Below are 22,324 nucleotides of genomic sequence, written 5' to 3' on the forward strand. Positions count from 1 at the left end.
CACTTCTGAGACCCGATGCGATCAGTAGTTATTAACCAGGGGAGCGGGCGGCATGTTCCGTAACCCTTCAGCAGTCTGTAGACAGCTGATACTAACGGATGAAAAACTGATGCAAATGGATGCCACTAAATAGCATCCCTTTGCATCTGTTTGCATCAGTTAATAGAATGGTCCATTTAGAAGGCAATAATGGACAAGATGTTCACGGCCGTGTGAATGTAGCCTAACCTTAGTTTTTGTCCGGGCCCTTGACTCCAGGCTCATCTCGGGCTGATATTAAAACAAGAAAAAAAGTGCAGGAAGGCAGTGGCGGGCCCCCCTCAGCTCTGGGCCCTCGGGCAGTGCCCATCTGCCTGATCTGTCAGATCACCCCTGGCTCTTGCCTTTAGCAACCAACCAGATTCCAACTTTCATATTTTAAAAAGGAAGGCCTCTTAGAAATTAAAGCTGAGATCTGATTGGTTGCAACAGCCCCACTGTTCCTCTCCCCCTGGGGAAAAAAAGCATATAAAATAATTCTTTCATCTCTGTAAATTTTACAGGCTTCATCTTCGCTTCAGTTTTTTCTCACCTATACCCTGGTTTGGAAAACACTGGGCTAAAGTAAGGGTCTATGGCAGTGTTTCCCAAACAGTGTGCCTGTATGTGTTGCAAAACTACAACTCCCAGCATGCCTGGACAGCCAAAGGCTGAACAATATCTGTAAGTCAAGATCGAATTGCAGCCTGGCCACATTACTTGTGGTAAAAAATGACAAGCCAGAATTTAATACTGAAATAAGTGAGTGTGACGTAGGATATAAGTACACCAAAATGGAAATGGGGACTCTCATTAAAACAAATTTTTGCTATTGCACTCCTTATGGTAAATAAAAAATATTTCTAATATACTTTGTTTAAAAAATGAAGTTTTCTATGTTTTATTTGTGCTTAAAAAAGCTCAAGAGCACATTTTCCCCCATCTTATACACAGACTTTGGAACGAAACCCAAACACAGGAAGTGCAGCCTGGAGTGCTGAGGAGGGTGTGTGCAACCAACAGCATATGGCAGTTAAGTGTGACAGGAGCTATGATTGGATGAGGCAGGACCCCCCCCCCCTCAGCACTCCAGGCTGCACTTCCTGTGTTTGGGCTTCAGTCCAAAGTCTGTGTATAAGATGGTGGAAAATGTGTTCTTGAGCTTTTTTAAGCACAAATAAAACATAGAAAACTTCATTTTTTTTAAAGAAAGTATATTGGAAATATTTTTTATTTACCATAAGGAGTACAATAGCAAAAATTTGCCTTTAAATAAGCACTATCATATGAACAAACTTTGCATAGATCAAGTGAATATAAATAACTTTTCAATATATCTCATTAAACAAAAATACTTATTTCTCCCTCCCCAACCTCCTGCTGTTAAAAAAAAAAAAAATCTCTGAAAATCAGCTCAGCTTTGTCCTGGGTCTGCAAGACATACAAAACAGGTCTATGGAGAGGAAGGAGATCCGCCCACCAGGTCTGGGAGAATTGCAAATTATAGATGAAGCCTACAGAGCAGAAGTTTGCTAATAAAATGCTATATACAAGATATATAATTGCCAGAAATAGTCCTGCTAATGGGCAGCTTATCCTAAAAAGTTACCGGAAATGACGCTTTAAAGATTAGCCACTGGCTATGTAGCACTAAGCATCTGTATATTTTCCTTTTCAATACAAATGTATACATTTATAGAGGTCTGCTTACCTGAAGTTCTGCAAGGCAGAAATGTGGAGGTTCCCCTGATCTACTTCCTAGTTTGGGTTATGACATCTGTGCAGCATTGCTTTGTCTTGTTAAGAAACCTTACTGCCTGCTTGATACCACAATACAGGGAGTGTAATTCATTGTATGGATGACTAATGTAAACTAATATTTTGACACTTTTAAACTAATAAAATTATCTGAACTTTATTCTCCTTTACTAGATTGGAACACATTTCTTTGAGCTATCAGATCTACATTGTACTTTTTGATTACCATCATTACAATGAACATTTTATGTATAGGCTTTCTTGCTTTCATAGACTCGAACATATAAAGACAGCCTTTCTCAAACCAATTATTATCCATTCCAGATTGCTATACACAGCTAGATACCCTGCAAGTCACTAAAGTACACAATAGTCTACAGTGTAAATTCCATTATTTGTGTAGGAGTGAAATATATGCTTTTGCGGGTGCAGATGTATAATTTGGAAACATTAGGGGCAGCTGGTGGTTACTGCCTACATGTAATTCCTAGAAATAAAATGGAACATAGATGAATGAGTATAGCTGCACTACCTGGACATGCAGAAATACTGCTTAGAATCTATCATCTCTGATCTACTGCAAAACCTAAAACTAAAATGATTTATGAGAATATCCATCTAATGGAAAAGATCTCAGTTCTTCCAAACAAAAAATAAATAAATAAACATGGCCTTAAGTTATTTTCCTGAAATATTTGGTACTGCACTATTAGCGGTTACAACAATTTTGTGCCCAAAAAGATCACTTACCGGGTAATCTGTTTTTTTCATTAGCTCATGACAGCACCCCTAGAGAGGACCTCCCACCACCGGACAGGAAACCTGGGAACATAAAAAAGGGACATGCCTCTCCACACCTCAGTTCAAAGTAAAGTACTCCAAAGTATTATTTTCATTCTCTAGATTAATTAAACAACATAAATTTTTTATTTTATTTTTTAGGGCGGGATAAATGAGGGGTGCTGTCATGAGCTAATGAAAAACAGATTACCCAGTAAGTAATCTATCTTTACCTAATCACTCATGACAGCACCCCTGGAGACTTAGAATAGTAACCAATCAGGGTGGGACTACCGCCTGAAGGACCTTATGTCCAAAGAAAAGAACAGAAACAGGATTTAACTGCAACCTATAGTGTTTTAAAGGAGATGCCCGGTGCAGACTTTTTCTATTCCATCCTGCCCGGGCTGGAAAAAAAGAGAAAACAAACTTTCATTTACCTTCCTACGTTCCCCCAGAGCTCCGCAACAGCTGATCGGTCAGGCCGGGCTGTCTACCTCCCTTAGTCCGGTACGTCACACGGCGCTTCAGCCTATCACCGGCCGAGGCGGGACATCGCTAAGGGAAGTAGGTAGTAGACAGCCCGGCCGACCGATCAGCTGTTGCGGAGCTCCGGGGGAATGTAGGAAGGTAAGTGAAAGTTTGTTTTCTCTTTTCTTACAGCCCAGGCAGGATGGAATAGGAACAGTATGCACCAGACATCTCCTTTAAAAAGGTATGTTTTGAGGACCATGTAGCTGCCCTACAGATTTGTAGGCTAATGTAATTGATGCCCTGATCCATCTACTAATAGACGGTTTAGAAGCAGTCTTGCCTTTGTTAGGGCCAGAAAATTGGACTAAAAGATTTTCTGTAGAACAAAAGTCCTTAGTAGAGTGCAGATACTTTAGGAGGCATCTTCTGACATCAAGGTTATGGAACTTGACTTTAACTTCATGTCTCAGCTCATCGCAAAAAGAGGGAAGAATAATCTCCTGAGATTTATGAAAATCTGAGACCACTTTTGGCAGAAAAGATGGTAAAGTTCTCATTACTACTCTGTCATCTAATATCGTAGTATTAGAAGGAAAGGCAGAGAGCGCTTGAAATTCCCCTACCCTCCTAGCCATTGTTATTGCCAGGAGGAAGCACATCTTGAGGGTGAGCAACTTGACGGAGATAGAATCCAGAGGTTCAAATGGTGGTCCTGAAAAGGCATCTAACACTAGATTTAAATCCCAAGGGTGAACAAAGGGTCTTGATAGAGGATTTAATCTTGTTGCCCCAGAAATAAAATGTTTAAGATATTATCTGCTAACTTGCAGTTAAAAAAAGGAACTAAGTGCTGAAATTGGTACTTTAAGGGTACTAGGACTTAGCTTCTTCTCCAGGCCTAACTGGAGAAAATGAAGGATTTGAGGGATATTAGGATCTTCCAATGGATCGACTGCAGGTCCCACTGTTCTTAAGAAGGCTTTCTATGTTCTTAGGTATATGGCGGATGTTACGTCTTTCCTACTTGTAAGTAAGGTATTTATACAAGGTCAGATAGGTCCCTAGCTTTTAGAATTAACCTCTCAGCATCCAGGCTGTTAGATGTAGGTGAGCTGACGGAGGATGATGAACTGGTCCCTGGTACAGTAGATTCTCCCTGTCCGGAAGAACCCATGGCTGTGGGACTGACATTGTCCTTGGCAAGGTAAACCAGGGCCTTCGAGGCCAGAAGGGCGCCATCAATAGGACGAATGTACAGAAAAGGAAAGAAAAAAGAAAGCGATATGTGCCCCTGGTGAAGTATGTCACAGTAGAGTGCACTAGGTAGGTGAAAAGCAACTTACCAAATGGTGTTGTGCTAAGAGCACAACACCTAAGAAGACATGTAGATAAGGAGACGAAGCCTGCAGCCTCAGCTCATCCGGTCTTAGCTCCGCTAGGAAGGCAATATCGTAGAAAAACTTGAGCTTTTCTTGGCGCTGGTTCTCCAAGATAAGCAGTAGGACACAATATAAAGTCCAAAAGGCATTTTTATTGCACTAAAAATACATGTTTCTGGTCCGAAAAGGACCCTTCCTCAGGTAAGGTGCTAACAGGTAGGGGGCAAGTAGGACACTAAAATACCCTTTAGGGTATCTGGTAAAGGTCATGTTCATTTTGGTAATCACAAAGATTTCTTACATAGGGGAAAGCATAAAACCACTCTAATAGTATTAAAAACCAAAAGAAGGCATAAGAACATATAATAACAATTATACACATTATTTTAAAATCACATTTCATGTACATAAAACATCCATATTAGTTTAATTTATGATATTTAATATTGAAGATGTGCCCACAGAGATTGCGTATACTACGCCGATTGCGTAGGTGCCGCTACACCTAGAGCACGATCCGCGTAGATACTTTGTTGCACGGTGTCAGATGTTTGGGGGGAGGATCGCTGAACGCGGTCTGATGTGTTACACAGAGCGATGTGAAAACAGAAACTAAGACCGCTGTGTGCGGTCTTAGTTTATTGCTTAAGGCGATGTAGAGGCCGGAACATGGATCGCTGCTTGCGGTCTAGTGTTTAATCCAGGGAGCGCTACATAGCTGTAGCGAAGCTAGGAAAGGGCATGTCCAGCAGTTGTCAGGGCTGATGTACAGGCAGGACCATAGATCGCTGTGTGTGATCTCATGTTTAATCCTAGGAGCGCCACATAGCTGTAGCACAGCTAGTAGGGGTCGTGTCTGGCAGTTGTCAGTGCTAAGTCTGCTGAACGATGTGGCCTAGGAAATGCTAATATGCATCACTGCATGAACAACGCTCACAATCAGAGCAATATACAGACCATAGTGTGGCTAGTAGGGGGCGGGGTTATCCGGCCTCTAATTATATCTATGTTTAGAAGCACTCACAGTAGAGGAAGGAGGAATTGAATGTGAGTGGGGCTAGTATGGCCATTTTTTTTCCGGTGATTATAAAAAATTGTCAGACTATAAAATTATGAAGGCCGGAAATTATAAAAGGGCCAGGTGTTAGCGAACAAATAGTATTAATAATGAAAATAGCCATGACATGACAGTGTATATGTCAGGATTCGGCAGGCTGGAGGTGGATCCTCTGTGTCAGAGAGGGATTGGCGTGGACCGTGCCGGCGGACCGGTTCTAAGTTGCTACTGGTTTTCACCAGAGCCTGCCGCAAAGCGGGATGGTCTTGCAGCGGCGGTAGCAACCAGGTCGTATCCACCGGCAACGGCTCAACCTCTCTGACTGCTGAGATAGGCGCGGTACAAGGGATAAGGCAAGAGCAAGGTCGGACGTAGCAGAAGGTCAGGCCAGGCAGCAAGGATCGTAGTCAGGGGCAACGGCAAGAGGTCTGGAACACTGGCTAGGGATACACTAGGAACGCTTTCACTGGCACAATGGCAACAAAGATCCGGCAAGGAAGTGAAGGGGAAGTGAGGTAATATAGGGAAGTGCACAGGTGAACACACTAATTAAAACCATGCGCCAATCAGTGGCGCACTGGCCCTATAAATCGCAGAGAGCCGGCGCGCGAGCGCCCTAGGGAGCGGGGCAGCGCACGCCGGGACAGCACAGACGGGGAACGAGTCTGGTAAGCGGGCCGGGATGCGCACCACAAGCGGGCGCGTCACGCATCGCGAATCGCATACCGGCTAGGGACATTATCGCAGTGCTCCCGGTCAGCGGGTCTGACCGGGGTGCTGCGAACAGGAGAACGCTGCGAGCGCTCCGGGGAGGAGCGGGGACCCGGAGCGCTCGGCGTAACAGTACCCCCCCCTTGGGTCTCCCCCTCTTTTTTGAACGTGAAAATTTGTGAATAAGGTCCTTGTCGAGAATGTTATCCTCGGGTTCCCATGACCTATCCTCAGGACCGCAATTCTCCCAATCTACAAGAATTTTTTTTTTACCTCTGACCGTCTTAGATGCAAGAATTTCTTTAACTTAGGACCCGGAGACAGGAGTAGGAGCAACAACCTTGGGAGAGAAGCGGTTAAGGATAAGCGGTTTAAGGAGAGAGACATGAAAAGCATTGGGAATACGGAGAGAAGGGGGAAGAAGGAGTTTGTAGGAGACAGGATTGATTTGGCACTTGATTTTAAAGGGTCCAAGATAACGTGGTCCCAGTTTATAACTGGGGACACGGAAGCGGATATACTTGGCGGAGAGCCACACTTTGTCTCCAGGAGAAAAGACAGGAGCAGTTCTTCTTTTTTTGTCGGCATGCTTCTTCATCCGGGATGAGGTCTGTATGAGGGATTTTTGAGTCTCTTTCCAGATGGTGGAGAAGTCCCGGGTAATCTCATCAACAGTGGGCAAACCAGAAGGCGTGGGAGTGGGGAGGGGGGGGGGGAAGAGGGTGACGGCCGTACACCACAAAGAACGGGGATTTAGCGGAGGACTCAGAGACTTTGAAATTGTACGAGAATTCGGCCCATGGTAGAAGATCGGCCCAATCATCCTGGCGGGAGGAAACAAAATGTTGCAAATAGTCACCAAGAACCTGGTTTACTTTCTCCACTTGCCCATTGGATTGGGGATGATAGGAAGATGAGAAGTTTAATTTGATTTTAAGCTGATTACAGAGGGCCCTCCAGAATTTCGATACAAATTGAACGCCTCTATCCGAGACGATATGCGTGGGAAGCCCGTGAAGGCGAAAAATGTGCACAAAAATTTGTTTCGCCAACTGTGGCGCAGAAGGAAGACCTGGAAGTGGAATAAAATGTGCCATCTTGGAGAAACGATCAACGACCACCCAAATGACTGTGTTGCCATGGGATAAAGGCAGGTCTGTTATAAAGTCCATAGCAATCTGAGACCATGGTAGCTCAGGAACAGACAGAGGATGAAGGAGGCCGGCAGGCTTCTGACGAGGAGTTTTGTCCCGGGCACAGACTGTACAAGCCCGAACAAAATCAGCAACATCTGCTTCCAGGGTAGGCCACCAATGAAAACGAGAGATGAGCTGGATGGACTTTTTGACGCCAGCATGGCCAGCGAGGTGTGAGGAGTGTCCCCACCTGAGGATCCTGAGCCGCTGGCGTGGAGGGACGAAGGTCTTTCCAGGAGGAGTTTGTCTGATGGAAGCTGAGGAAGCGGAGATCAGACACTCAGGAGGAATAATGTGTTGCAGGAAGGCTTCAATTTCAGAGGCATCCGAGGAACGAGAGAGGGCGTCAGCCCTGATGTTCTTGTCAGCAGGGCGAAAATGAATCTCAAAGTTAAAACGGGCAAAAAACAACGACCACCTAGCCTGGCGTGGGTTCAGCCGTTGGGCAGACTGAAGATAAGAGAGATTCTTGTGATCAGTGTATATAATAATTGGGTATTTGGACCCCTCCAGCAGGTGCCTCCATTCCTCGAGGGCTAGTTTTATGGCCAGTAGTTCTCGATCACCAATGGAGTAATTTTTATCGGCCGGAGAGAAGGTCCTTGAAAAGAAACCACAAGTAACGTTATGTCCAGAAGAGTTTTTTTTGTAGGAGTACAGCTCCGGCTCCCACCGAGGAGGCGTCTACCTCCAGTGAGAAGGGTTTAGATGGATCAGGTCTGGAGAGTACAGGAGCAGAAGAAAAGGCAGTTTTGAGACGGTTGAACGCCTCGTCTGCTTGAGGAGGCCAGGACTTAGGGTTGGCGTTTTTCTTGGTTAGGGCCACAATTGGGGCCACAATGGTGGAAAAATGTGGAATAAATTGTCTGTAGTAATTGGCAAACCCCAAGAAACGTTGGATAGCTCGGAGTCCGGAGGGGCGTGGCCAATCCAACATGGCCGACAGTTTGTCCGGGTCCATTTGAAGTCCCTGGCCAGAGACTAAATATCCTAGGAAGGGAAGAGATTGGCATTCAAAGAGACATTTCTCCATCTTGGCATATAATTGATTGTCCCGGAGTCTCTGAAGAACCAGGCAGACATGACGGCGGTGTTCTTCGAGGTTAGAAGAGAAAATCAAAATGTTGTCCAAGTAGACCACAACACAGGTATATAATAAATCATGAAAAATTTCATTTACAAAGTCCTGGAAGACAGCAGGGGCGTTGCAAAGCCCAAAAGGCATAACCAGATATTCAAAGTGTCCGTCTCTGGTGTTAAATGCGGTCTTCCACTCGTCCCCTTCCCTGATGCGGATGAGATTATATTCACCTCTTAAATCCAATTTGGTAAAGATGTTGGCACCACGTAGGCGGTCAAAGAGTTCCGAGATAAGAGGCAGGGGATAGCGTTTTTTTATAGTGATTTTATTAAGACCGCGGTAATCAATGCATGGTCGTAAGGAACCGTCTTTTTTGGAGACAAAGAAGAACCCTGCTCCGGCAGGGGAGGAAGACTTGCGGATAAATCCCCTTTTTAAATTTTCTTGGATGTACTCCGTCATGGCTTGTGTTTCAGGAGCTGATAGGGGATAGATTCTGCCCCGGGATGGAGTAGTACCAGGAAGGAGATCAATAGGACAGTCATAAGGCCTGTGAGGAGGCAAAGTCTCTGCTTGTTTTTTGCAAAAAACATCGGCATAGTCCAGATAGGCCTTGGGGAGACCTGGTATCGGAGGAGCCATAGGGTTTTGACTGGCAGGACTGGGAGCAGACATAAGGCATTTTTTGTAGCAAGAAGTACCCCAGTTCTTGATTTCCCCGGTGGTCCAGTCAAGGGTAGGGGAATGGGGTTGAAGCCAAGGCAGTCCGAGAAGAATTTCAGAAGTGCAGTTAGAAAGTACCAGAAATTCAATCTTTTCGTGATGGGGTCCAATGCACATTAACAGTACATTGACTGTACTGTGCGGTAACGCACAGTACAGTCCAATCTTTCACCATTAACTGAGGCGATGTAGAGAGGTCTGGCGAGACTGGTCACTGGGATGTTGAACCTGTTAACGAAAGAGGCCAAAATAAAATTTCCTGCAGATCCAGAATCCAAGAAGGCCACAGCTGAGAAGGAGGATTTAGAAGAAGAAATCCGCACAGGCATAGTAAGACGTAGAGAAGCAGAGTTCACACCTAGAGCTGTCTCACCTTTGTGCGGAATCGGAGTGCGTCTTTCCTGACGTGGAGGACGGGTAGGACAATCCTTCAAGAAGTGTTCGGTACTGGCACAGTACAGGCATAGGTTCTCATTGCGGCGGCGTGTCCTCTCTTGTGGTGTCAGGCGAGACCGGTCTACTTGCATAGCCTCCACGGCGGAAGGCACAGGAACAGATTGCAGCGGACCAGAGAAGAGGGGAGCCGGGGAGATAAACCGCCTAGTGCGAACAACGTCCATATCCTCACGGAGCTCCTGGCGTCTTTAAGAAAAACGCATGTCAATGCGGGTGGCCAAATTAATAAGTTCATGCAGGCTGGCAGGGATTTCTCGCGCGGCCAGCACATCTTTGATGTTACTGGATAGGCCTTTTTTGAAGGTTGCGCAGAGGGCCTCGTTATTCCAAGATAATTCGGAGGCGAGAGTATGAAATTGGATGGCGTACTCGCCTACTGAAGAATTACCCTGGACCAGGTTCAGCAGGGCAGTCTTGGCAGAAGAGGCTCGGGCTGGTTCCTCGAAGACACTTCGAATCTCCGTGAAGAAAGTGTACGGAGGCAGTGACAGGATCATTGCGGTCCCAGAGCGGTGTGGCCCATGACAGGGCTTTCCCAGACAGGAGACTAACCACAAAAGCCACCTTTGACCGTTCAGTTGGAAATTGGTCCGACATCATCTCCAAATGCAGGGAACATTGCGAGAGAAAACCACGGCAAAGTCTAGAGTCCCCATCAAACTTGTCCGGCAACGATAAACGGAGGCTGGATGAGGCCACTTGCTGCGGAGGAGGTGCAGGAGCTGGCGGAGGAGATGGTTGCTGAAGCTGTGGTAGAAGCTGCTGTAGCATAACAGTCAGTTGAGACAGCTGATGGCCTTGTTGCGCTATCTGTTGCGACTGCTGGACGACCACCGTGGTAAGGTCAGCGACAACTGGCAGCGGGACCTCAGCTGAATCCATGGCCGGATCTACTGTCAGGATTCGGCAGGCTGGAGGTGGATCCTCTGTGTCAGAGAGGGATTGGCGTGGACCGTGCCGGCGGACCGGCTCTAAGTTGCTACTGGTTTTCACTAGAGCCCGCCGCAAAGCGGGATGGTCTTGCAGCGGCGGTAGCATATAGTTACATAGTTACATAGTTAGTACGGTCGAAAAAAGAAATATGTCCATCAAGTTCAACCAGGGAATTAAGGGGTAGGGGTGTGGCGCGATATTGGGGAAGGGATGGGATTTTATATTTCTTCATAAGCATTAATGTTATTTTGTTCCAGGAATGTATCTAATCCTGTTTTAAAGCTGTTAATTGTTCCTGCTGTGACCAGTTCCTGAGGTAGACCGTTCCATAAATTCACAGTCCTCACGGTAAAGAAGGCGTGTCGCCCCTTGAGACTAAACTTTTTCTTCTCCAAACGGAGGGAGTGCCCCCTCGTCCTTTGGGGGCGTTTAACCTGGAACAGTTTTTCTCCATATTTTTTGTATGGGCCATTAATATACTTATATACGTTTATCATATCCCCCCTTAAATGTCTCTTCTCAAGACTAAACAATTGTAACTCCTTTAATCGCTCCTCATAGCTAAGATGATCCATGCCCCATATTAGTTTAGTCGCGCGTCTCTGCACCCTTTCCAACTCCGCAGTGTCCCTTTTATGGACAGGTGCCCAAAACTGAACAGCATATTCCAGGTGAGGCCGTACCAATGCTTTATAAAGGGGGGAGTATTATGTCCCTGTCCCTTGAGTCCATGCCTCTTTTGATACATGACAATATCCTGCCGGCTTTGGAAGCAGCAGCCTGACATTGCATGCTATTCTGTAGTCTGTGATCTACAAGTACACCCAGATCCTTCTCTACCAGTGACTCTGACAGTTTAATCCCCCCTAAGACATACGATGCATGCAGGTTATTAGTACCCAGATGCATAACTTTACATTTATCCACATTGAACCTCATTTGCCAAGTGGATGCCCAGACACTTAGTCTATCCAAGTCATCCTGTAACTTATGCACATCCTCTATAGACTGTACCGTGCTACAAAGCTTGGTGTCATCTGCAAAGATAGAAACAGAGCTGTTAATACCATCCTCTATATCATTGATAAATAAATTAAACAACAGCGGGCCCAGTACTGAACCTTGGGGTACACCACTAATAACCGGGGACCAATCAGAGTACGAATCATTGACCACCACTCTCTGGGTACGATCCACGAGCCAGTGTTCAATCCAGTTACAAACTAAAATTTCCAAACCCAAAGACCTTAACTTACCTGTCAGACGTCTATGAAGGACAGTATCAAATGCTTTAGCAAAATCCAGAAACACTATATCCACAGCCATTCCTCTGTCAAGGCTTCTACTCACCTCTTCATAAAAGCAAATTAGATTGGTTTGACAACTTCTATACTTAGTAAACCCATACTGGCTATCACTTATAATACAATTATCCCCTATGTATTCCTGTATGTAATCCCTTATAAGTCCTTCAAACAATTTACCCACAATGCACGTTAAACTTACCAGTCTATAGTTTCCTGGGGAAGACCTAGAGCCCTTTTTGAAGATTGGCACCACATTCGCCTTGCGCCAGTCCCTTGGCACAATACCAGACACCAGAGAATCTCTAAATATCATGAACAGGGGTACAGATATTACTGAACTTACCTCTCTAAGAACTCTTGGGTGCAATCCATCTGGCCCTGGAGATTTGCTTACATTTAAATCATAACTTACCTTGTACCATCTCTACATTAAGCCAGTTCAGCAACCAGGTCGTATCCACCGGCAATAGCAACCAGGTCGTATCCACCGGCAACGGCTCAACCTCTCTGACTGCTGAGATAGGCGCAGTACAAGGGATAAGGCAAGAGCAAGGTCGGACGTAGCAGAAGGTCAGGGCAGGCAGCAAGGATCGTAGTCAGGGGCAACGGCAAGAGGTCTGGAACACTGGCTAGGGATACAGTAGGAACGCTTTCACTGGCACAATGGCAACAAGATCCGGCAAGGAAGTGAAGGGGAAGTGAGGTAATATAGGGAAGTGCACAGGTGAACACACTAATTAAAACCATGCGCCAATCAGTGGCACACTGGCCCTTTAAATCGCAGAGAGCCGGCACGCGCGCGCCCTAGGGAGCGGGGCCGTGCGCGCCGGGACAGCACAGACGGGGAAGAGTCTGGTAAGCGGGTCGGGATGCGCACCGCGAGCGGGCGTGTCCCACATCACGAATCGCATCCCGGCTACGGACATTATCGCAGCGCTCCCGGTCAGCGGGTCTGACCCGGGCGCTGCGAACAGGAGAGCTCTGCGAGAGCTCCGGGGAGGAGCGGGGACCCGGAGCGCTCGGCGTAACAGTATATTAGCTGTCAATTATGATAAATACACATACCCATATATACACACATGTATCTATACACACATATGTTCCCCTTTATATATCATTTCATGGTGTGACCGTGGTAGCAGGGATAGCAGAAATAGTTGATTCAATCGGAGATTAGCAACACTAATTGGAATAATAGTACGAGTGGTATTGATTCATAGCGGTCTCGTATACTATTGTTATTCAGACTAATATGGTGTCTGAAATCTCATTGAGACCAAGAGGTTGCAAAGAGTTGCATTTATAAATCCAAAAGACCTAAAGTTTCTTTAGTATCTCGAACCGATTTGATTTGTTATCAGGAACGGTATCTATAGGGGTAACTGTAAAGGGTTTCGTAATCCCCTGATGGACTTGGCTGCAGTGCCTAGACAGGCTATGTAAAAGAAAACCCGTTTTAACATTGAATCGATGTTTGTTGATTCTACATCTCAATTTCTGAGTCGTTCAGGCTATATACTGTAGTCCACAACAGCATTGTATAAGGTAGATGACATGGTCAGATTAGCAAGTGAGATGGTATTTGATCTCGAATTTTTCGCCCGTAGTTTGTGACTCAAAAAACTGACACCCATGTACAATTTCTTTACAACAAAGGCATCGGTTTTTGCCACATTGGTAGCTTTATGATTTTCTCAGGTCCTTAGGTTTCACTTGTCTCCTAAATTGGCTAGGTGCCAATAGATTCTTCAGAGATGGTGCTCTCCTAAAAGTGACCATAGGGTATGCTGGAAGTACTCCTTTTAAGAAATTGTCACTTTCCAAGATATACCAGTGCTTCTTGAGGATGTTCTTGATAGCTTGAGCTGTTGAGCTATAGGTGGTAATAAAATGTTTACTATAATCCTCATTAGGTGGCTTAGTCGTCTTGGTGCGTGGCTTAAGGCAGTCTACCGGAGTCATGTTTTTTGTTTTTTCATATGCATCCGTAAGTAGTTGTTTCGGATATTTCTTTTTTTCAAAGCGTTTTTTTAGGATGCCTGCTTGATTCCGAAAATCCTTGTCATTAGTACAATTTTTCCTCACTCGTTTGTACTGGGAATATGGTACATTTTCAAGCCACTTTTTATAGTGGCCACTGTTAAAATCAATATAACTGTTTGTGTCAACTTTTTAAAAAAAAGTTGACGTAATGAATTTATCTTGATCATGGGTAATAACAAGATCAAGAAATTTGATACTTGTGTTATCCGCTTGGAGGGTGAAAGATATGCCCCAATTATTGTTGTTTAGGTGTTCTAGTAGCAGATGAGTGGTGGTAGATGATCCTCGCAAAATAAATATCAGGTCGTCAATATATCTACGATAGCAGATGATATGCTCCAGAAGGGTGGGGTTATTCCAAATATATTCAGTTTCGAATGCCCCCATGAATAAATTGGCATATGCGGGGGCCACTTAGCGGTGCCTTTTTTCTGTTGATATATGACTCCATTATATGTGAAAAAGTTGTTCTCTAAGATTTATCTTAGACCTTGCAGGATGAAATGACGTTGTGGTTCGGATAACTCATCATCATTTTGCAGAAAAGATTGAACTGCGTTGAGACCCAGTTGGTGATCGATATTGGTATACAGACAAGTGACGTCACATGTGACCATGATATATGTAGAATCCCAGGTTAGACTAGACAGATGGGTTATGAGCTGTGAGGAATCACGTAAAAAGCTGGGTAAGGTGAGTACATATTTCTGTAGATACAAATTACAGGTGGGAGAGTTGGTACATGCTATGATTGGTCTACCAGGTGGTTGGGTTAGTGATTGGTCTTGATATTTTAGTGTCCTACTTGCCCCCTACCTGTTAGCACCTTACCTGAGGAAGGGTCCTTTATGGACCAGAAACATGTTGTTTTAGTGCAATAAAAATACCTTTTGGACTTTATATTGTATCCTACTGCTCATCTTGGAGAACTAGCGCCCAGAAAAGCTCAAGTTTTTCTACGATATTGATCAATAGGACTAAGGCTCTGTCCTGTCTTATGTTTTTCAAGACCCAAGGCGAAGAGGTGGGAAAGCGTACCCTCTTCTATTCCCCAATCCTGAGAGGAAACCATCTACTGCTATTGGATAATCCAGTAAGTTGAGAGAATAGAACCTGTGATGCTTCCTGTTGTTTCTGGAAGCAAAGAGATCTATAGAGAATTTTCCAAACCTTTCCTCTATCATTGCAAATATCTCCTTGTTTAGACACCATTTGGACTGAAGAAGATGAACTCTGCTCAGAAAGTCTGCCACCTTGTTGTCTTCCCCTCTCAGGTGAACAACAGAGAGAGATGCCAACCTGGCTTCTGCTAGGAAAAAAAAATCTGTCAGGAGAGACTTAACAGGGATTCTGATCTTGTCCCCCTCCCTGTTTGTTTAAGTAAGCTACAGTGGTGTTGTTGTCTGCATATATCAGCACATCCTTCCCTTGAATTTGAGGAATAAGTAAAGATAGTGCCTGGAACACTGCATAGAGCTCTTTGTAATTTGATGTAGACTGATGTATCTGAGGAGACCATCTGCCTTGAAGGAGATGCTGGCCGCAAGAGGCACCCCAACCCCACCGACTGGCGTCTGTGGTTATACTCACTACTGATGAAAGAGACGAAGGTACCTCTTGAGATAGGTTGTTGGGGTTCATCCACCATATCAAGGAGACCCTTGCTTTTGAGAAGAGGGAATTTTTTTGGTTTAGTGATTAGGGATTGCCATCCCACTTTTAAAGGATATCTGTCTGTAACATCCTGGATCAGTACTGAGCCCATTTCACTGCTACAATACAAGAAGTCATCAGACCTAGTACTTACATTGCTTCCCTGAAGGTGCATAGGTGAGATGGGAAAAGAACTTCTACTCTGTCCTTGATGAGGATCTGTATGGCTAGAGGCAGGAGAGAAAGCTGAGACACTGAATCCAGAAGGATGCCCAAGAAAACGCACTGCCTGGAAGGGGTTAAAGGGTACCTCTCATCAAATAAACTTTTGATATATTTTAGATTAATGTATGTTGAATAACTTTCCAATGAAAAATATGGTTCTTTCTATTGTATTTTTCCCGATCAGTCCTGTCAGCAAGCATTTCTGACTCAAACAGGCTGTGAACAAAGCAGGCTGGCAGCTCTGAGTGTTCTCCTTTGTGAACAAAGCAGACTGGCAGCTCGTAGTGTTTAGGACTCCAGCATGAGTCTGAAATGCTTGCTGCCAGGACTGGTAGGGAGACCCCTAGTGGTCATTTCTTCAAAGTGGAAAATTAAATAGAAAGAAGCATATTTTTTAATAACATGCAATTGTAAAGTTATTCTGCATACATTAATCTATAATATATCAAAAGTTTTTTTGATGAGAGGTACACTTTAAAGGGGTTCTCGGTGCTTACACATCTTATCCCCAATCAAAAGGATAGGGGATAAGATGCCTGATCGCGGGAGTCCCGCACCTGGGGACGCCCGCGATCATGCACGCGGCACCCCGTTTGTAATCAGTCCCCGGAGCGTGTTCGGCGATTACGGGCGACTAAAGGGCCGGCGGCGTGTGACGTCGCGCTTCCGCCACCCACCCGCTCCCTTCGGTTTTCATTGAGGGGCGGAGCGTGACATCACACGGGGGCGGAGGCGTGACGTCACACACCACCGGTCCTGTAGTCGCCCGTAATCCCACCCCGAGCGAACACGCTCCGGGGACTGATTACAAACGGGGTTTCGCGTGCATGATCGAGGGCGTCCCCAGCTGCGGGACTCCCGCGATCAGGCATCTTATCCCCTATCCTTTGGATAGGGGATAAGATGTGTACGCACCGGAGAACCCCTTTAAGTTTGACTTTTTTAGATTCAGATTCCAACCTAGATCTTTTAGTATGGAGCAAACTAATTGAATGTGCAAATGAAGGGTTTCTGAGGAGTCTGATACAATCAGTAAATCGTCCAGATAATGGAACCAACAGGATGTTTTGGGTTCTTATTAAAGTTGCAACCTCCGTCATCACTTTGGTAAATACCCTTGGGGCCCGAGAGACCCCAAAGGGAAGGGCCTGATAACGTAAATGGACCCATGCTCCTTCCATAAAGACCACCACTCTTATAATGATGAGAGTTGTGGATGGGAATATGGTAGCAGGCTTCTTAAGCTACAGAGGCCATCATGCAATTTGGAAATAGCAGAGGAATCGTGGATTTTAGAGACTCCATCCTGAATTATTTTTATGACAGAGAATTGTTTAATCTTTTCAAATTTATTATTACTCTGAAAGAACCGTTTTTTTTTTTTTTTTACTAAGAGGGGAATAGATACCCCTCCCCTCCCCCCCTGTGGGACTGAAACCAGGACTTTTTTGAGCAAAAGAGATTTTATGCCTGTTATGGCCTCTTGTTTCAGAGAATCTTTTACTATCCCAGTGTGGAAGAATCTGTCTGGAGGAAAAGACTGGAACTCAAGAAGGAGACCCGATCTCAGGGTGGATAGAACCCAGGGGCTGGAAGAAATTTTCTCCCAGGCCCCAGCAAACCTGGACAGATGCCGCCCCCCACTGGGAGAAAGCTATAATTTCTTTGGATCTTTGGAATTAGACTCTTTGTTGGAATTGAAGAGGAAACCGCTACCTTTGCTAGGGACTTTAAATTTTCTGAAACTTCTGATTAGGCTTTCTGGGTTGTTGTTTTTTGCCAAGAAAGGAATCAGAAGCACGACCCTGAGTGCGAAACTCTTTCTTCCTATCAGAAGCCTTCTCTAGTACTTCATCTAAGACAGGACCAAAAAGGCGATCTCCAATGCAAGGTATGAAACATAGTTTGCCTTTTGAGCCCACATCACCCTTCCACTGTCTAAGCCATGTGGCCCTCCTAGAAGAGTTGGATTAAGTGGCTGCATTGGCACCTAATCTTACAGAATCTACTGAGGAGTCTTCCAAAAAATCTGCCGCCTTGGAAATCAGAGGTAAGGATTCTAAGATCTCATCTCTAGGGGTCTAATTAACAAGATGGGTTTGTAATTGTGAAAGCCAGACTCTTAGGGAGCGAACAACACATGTAGCAGCTCCGTTGGTTCTGATAGAAGCTGTGGCCGCCTCCCAGGTCTTTTTGTTAAAGAACTCTTTTTTTTGTCCATTGGATCAGACAGGGATCCTAGATCCTCAAATGGCAAGGCGGATTTCTTAGTCATTTTAGCCACCGGGGCATCAATTAACGGGCTCTACCCCCTGACTCCTCAAAGGAGTACTTTCTCATAAGGAGTTTAGAACAAAAAGATTTCTTCTCAGGATTTTCCCATTCCTTATCAATTATTTGCTTGATCCTTTTATGCAAATTAAATTTAAGGGATTTCTTGGTACCTAAGCCTTCATATAGGGCATCCTCGGCCGTGACTGTCTCTCTGCTTTCCTCAAGATTAGAAGTTAGGCGGATTGCTTTGAAGGAGCTGATCAGTATTATCTGAAGAGAAGAGCAATTTGGACTTAACCTGTTCAGGACCCAGGGTGTACAGGTACGTCCTGACACCCTGGTACTTAAGGACCCAGGATGTACATGTACGTAAGTGGGAATTTCGGTCCCCGCCCATGCCCGGGGTGACTGCTGATATCGATCAACAGGCACCCTGCCCAAATGCCCAGGGGGGGGGGGGGGGGGGGGGTAATCACTCTCCCCCCCCATGTCGGCGATCGTGACAAATCGCAAGTGAATTCACACTTGCGATTAGCGCGATTACGGGTCATTACGGGTCTATGGTGACCAAGACACCCCTCCTATCCCTGCTATTGGTCGTATAGACGCGACAACCAATAGCAGATCGGGGGGGTTACTTTCGGTTTCCCCATTCTGCCCACCAACAATAGGTGGGGCAGGACAGGGACACCGACAGGGACCGGTCCCGAAGGTCACTTACCGATATGCGGCGGCTGGGGGCGACGATGCAGTGATGCCATGTGGCTGGCTCCCTGGATCCTACGGAAGTCGGTGAGTTGCCTATACAGTGGTCTCTAAACTATAGCCCTCCAGATGTTGCAAAACTACAACTACGAGCATGCCCAGACAGCTGTTTGGGCATGCTGGGAATCGGAGTTTTGCAACAGCTGGAGGTCTAAAATTTAGAGACCACTGCACAGTGATCTCCAAACTGTATCCCTCAAGATCTCGCAAAACTACAACTCCTAGCATGCCCACAAAGCAGTTTGTTGTCTGTGCATGCTGGGATTTGTAATTTTGCAACATCTGGAGGGCCACAGTTTGGAGATCACTGTGCACTGATCTCTAAACTGTAGCCCTCCAGATGTTGCAAAACTGCAAATCCCAGCATGCCCAAACAGCAAACAGCTGTCTCGGCATGCTGGGAGTTGTAGTTGCATACCTCCAGCTGTTGCATAACTACATCTCCCAGAAAGCCCTTCAGTGATCAGTACATGCTGGGAGTTGTAGTTTTGCAACAGCTGGAGACACACTGGTTGGAAAATACTGAGTTAGGTAACAGAACCTAACTGAAGGTTTTCCAACCAGTGTGCCTCCAGCTGTTGCAAAAGAACAACTCCCCACATGCACGGTCTGTCAGTATATGCTGGGAGTTGTAATTTGAAACAGCTGGAGGTGTGTGTATGATGCACGGTGTACATTCACACGGGCAGGTTTACAGTAAGTTTCCTGCTTGAAGTTTGAGCTGTGGCAAATGTACCCTAAAAACACTACACTAGCAATAAAAGGGTAAAACACTACATATACACCCCCTTACACTCCCCCCCCCCCCCCCCAATAAAAATGAAAAACTTATTGTATGGCAGTGTTTCCAAAACGGAGCCTCCAGCTGTTGCAAAGCAACAACTCCCAGCATTTCCGGACAGCCATTGACTGTGAGTTTAGCAACAGCTGGAGGCACCCTGTTTGGGAATCATTGGCGTAGAATACCCCTATGTCCACCCCTATGCAATCCCTAATTTAGTCCTCAAATGCGCATGGCGCTCTCTCACTTCAGAGCCCTGTCATATTTCAAGGAAACAGTTTAGGGCCACATATGGGGTATCTTCGTACTCGGGAGAAATTGCAATACAAATTTTGGGGGCTTTTTCTCCTTTTACCCCTTATGAAAAGTTGGGGGCTACACCAGCCTGATAGTGTAAAAAAAAAATTACATTTTTTACACTAACATGCTGGTGTTGCCCCATACTTTTTGTTTACACAAGCGGTAAAAGCAAAAAAAAAAAAAAAAGACCCCCAAAATTTGTAACACAATTTCTCCTGAACACGGAAATACCCCATATGTGGACTTAAAATGCTCTACGGGCGCACAACAAGGCTCAGGAGTGAGAGTGCACTATGTACATTTGAGGCCTAAATTGGTGATTTGCACAGGGGTGGATGATTTTACATTTTCCATTTTCACAAGGGAAAATAGGAAAAAAAAAGCCCCCCCCACCCCCCAAAAAAAAAAAAAAATTTGTAACCCCATTTCTTCTGAGTATGTGGATGTAAAGTGCTCTGCGGGCAAACTACAATGCTCAGAAGAGAAGGAGCGCCATTTGGATTTTGAAAAGAAAATGTATCCGGAATTGAAGGCCACGTGTGTGTACAAAGCCCCCATAGTGCCAGAACAATGGACCCCCCCCCCACATGTGACCCCATTTTGGAAACTACACCCCTCACGTAATGTAATAAGGGGTACAGTGAGCATTTACACCCCACAACATTTTTCATTTGCACAGCCACTGTTCCAAAGATCTGTCAAACGCTATTGGGGTGTAAATACTCACTGCACACCTTATTAAATTCTGTGAGGGGTGTTGTTTCCAAAATGGGGTCACATGTGGGGGGATCCACTGTTCTGGAACCACTTTGTAAACGCACATGGACCCTGACTTCCATTCCAAACAAATTCTCTTTGCAAAAGCTCAATAGCGCTCCTCCTGTTCTGAGCGTTGTAGTGCGCCAGCAGAGCACTTGACGTCGACGCATGGGGTATTTCCATACTCAGAAGAAATGGGGTTACAAATTTTGGGGGTCATTTTCTCCTATTATCCCTTGTAAAAATATAAAAATTTTGGGGGAAAACAGCATTTTAGTGAATTTTTATTTTTTTATTTACACATTCAGCTTTATCAAAAAGTCGCAAACAACTGTGAGGTGTTAAGGCTCACTGTACCCCTTGTTACGTTCCTTAAGGGGTGTCGTTTCCAAAATAGTATGCCATGTGTTTTTTTTGTTTTTTTTTACTGTTCTGGCATCACAGGGGCTTCCTAAATGCGACATGCCCACCAAAAACCATTTCAGCAAAATTTGCTTTCCAAAAGCCAAATGTGACTCCTTCTCTTATGAGCATTGTAGTTCACCCGCAGAGCATTTTACGTCCTAACATGGGGTATTTTCATACTCAGAAGAGATGGTGTTACATATTTTGAGGCGCATTTTCTCCCATTATCCTTTGTAAAAATGGTAAATTGGGGGGGGAAAAAACAGCACTTTAGTGAAATTTTTCTTCATTTACACATCCGACTTTAACGAAAAGTCGTCAAACACCTGTGAGGTGTTAAGGCTAACTGGACCCCTTGTTACGTAACTTGAGGGGTGTAGTTTATAGGGCAACAAGCCAGCAGCAGTACCGCTACCTCCACCTTTGTGCAAGGAGGAGCAGGAGGAGCACAGTCAGAGCCCTGCAAAATGACCTCCAGCAGGTCACAAATGTGCATGTGTCCACTCAAAAAGAAAGACTCCATGAGGGGGGTATGAGGGCCTGACATCCACAGGTGGGGGGCTTGTGCTTACAGCTTACATGTTTGGCATTTGCCAGAGATCACCAAGGTTGGCAAATTCCGCCACTGGCGTCCTGTGCTCTTCACAGATGAAAGCAAGTTCACACTGAGCATGTGACACAGCCCACGCTCCAGTCGGGCACTCCGGCCGAGCGCGCTCTCTTGTCCCCTCTGTCCCTGGCAGTGCCGCGGTTCGCATCGCGGGAAGTGCCCACATGCAAACCCTGGACTGACGCTCACCTTCCGCTGCCTCCTTCGTCCATTTCCCTCTGTCCAATGCGTGGCACGCTCGCTTGCGGGGCACGCTCGCTGTTCTCCTCCTGCCCATTCCTGCCAGCGCGTGCGCCGACTCTTCTAAATTTAAATGGCCATTGCACCAATAATTTATGCTTTGCAGAAACAGTCCCTATTAAGTTCCTGCACGTCCTGCAGCTTGCTGCCGGATCTTTGTCCCCTTGTCGCCAAGAGAAAGCGTATTTTTGTGTCTTGTCTTGCTGTGTACCTGATCCCTTGCTATGAATACTGACCTTGCTCTCGTGCCGCCTGCCTTCTGACCTCCTGCTACGTGACCTGACCTCGCTTCATTGCCTCCAGTCCCGACCTCCTGCCTGTACCGACTACGTCTGGGTCTCATCCTTCCTGTGCCACGTTATACCTTGGCTGCCTGTGGGGATAAGTCATATCAGG

Source organism: Hyla sarda, chromosome 1 (genome assembly GCF_029499605.1).
Source record: "Hyla sarda isolate aHylSar1 chromosome 1, aHylSar1.hap1, whole genome shotgun sequence".
Lineage (NCBI taxonomy): Eukaryota > Metazoa > Chordata > Amphibia > Anura > Hylidae > Hyla > Hyla sarda.